Genomic DNA, 1,270 nt, shown 5'->3' with positions numbered 1-1,270 from the left:
ATAGCACTACTGCCCCCCCGGACCCTACAGCGACCCCTAACCACCCCCACCGTCCCTCCTACTGCCAGCTATAGCGCCCGGTCGCCCCCTATAGCCCCTTATAACGCCCCTTTCTCCATCCGCCCCTGAAACCCTGGCCCCCTATAGCTCCCGCAGTCCGTTCCCCGTCCCCCCGCGTGTAACCCCCCCCCGACCCCCCCACCCGGGGGGGACTAGGGGGTCATGGTGGGGGGTGGGGGGGGCCCTATCGTGGTCCACCCCCCGAGTTATAGTCGGGGTTATAATCGTGGTTACCCCCCCGTAAGAGCTACTTTGAGCTGGGGGACCCGAGGAGACCGCCCCCCCCCGGGTGGGGTGGGGTGGGGCCCGGACGCCTGGGTTCTCTCCCGCTTCGTGCCTCAGTTTCCCCACCTTCTGCTGGCTGGATGGGAGGGGTGTGGAGCTGTCATACCTCCCCAATCTATATTCCCCCCCCATAAAGAGACTGCCTGAACACCTCCTCCCTTTCAGTGGGCCAGTCCTACCTCTATAGAATGAATGGGGCTCTGGATTGGACCATTTGAGTGGATGGGGGGGAAGACTTGAGCTGGGTTAAACCATTTGGGTGTCAGGGGGAGTTTGTAGCTATTATAGAGTTACACCATCTGTACCAGGTAAGGTGGGGGGGAGACCATTTATTTGGTACAGGGGTGGGTTGGTCTTGGATCAGCCCATTTAGGGGGCTTGAAGCCTGGGTTAAACCATCTGCAGCATGTATGGGAGGGTCTGGGTGAAACCATTTGGTTGCTGACTCAGGCATGGATTAGCCCACTGGAGTCTTTTTGAGGGGTGGTGTTGGATGAAACCACTGGTACATGGGGTGGGTTGAACCACCTGTACTAGGTATGGGGGTGCCTGGGTGAAACCATTGGGTTGCTGATTTAGTGGAGTGCTTGGAATAGCCCATTGGGGTCCTGTATACAGAAAGAGGTGTTGGATGAGACCACTGCTACATGGAGTGAGTTAAACCATGTGTACCAAGTAGGGAGGGGGTGGCTCTGGGTGAAACTACTTGGTTGATTTAAGGCAGCCGGATGCAGCCCACCAGGCCATTCTATTCCGCCTGTGTGGCCCCTAAAAAATTTAGAAAATTAATATTAATCTGCCTTGGGCTGCCTGTCATGGCCCTCCTTGACTTGCCGAAAGTCAGTAAGCAGCCCTCTGCCCAAAAGAATTTCCTGCCCCTGATTTAAGGGATGGATGAGACCACTTGTAGGGGGGGTGGGATAAA

At 56.7% G+C, this 1,270-nt stretch overlaps 1 protein-coding gene across 1 annotated transcript in view; it reads left to right on the top strand.

Moving 5' to 3' along the window:
- Positions 1-1,270, top strand: part of GABARAP (GABA type A receptor-associated protein) — a 4,334-nt gene that overhangs the window by 1,926 nt on the left and 1,138 nt on the right. The gene's annotated exons all lie outside the window — the stretch shown is intronic.

The sequence above is a fragment of the Alligator sinensis genome, unplaced genomic scaffold (genome assembly GCF_000455745.1).
Source record: "Alligator sinensis unplaced genomic scaffold, ASM45574v1 scaffold1488_1, whole genome shotgun sequence".
NCBI lineage: Eukaryota > Metazoa > Chordata > Crocodylia > Alligatoridae > Alligator > Alligator sinensis.
Note: the sequence above shows the minus strand (reverse complement) of the source record. Positions and strands in the feature narration are given on the sequence as shown.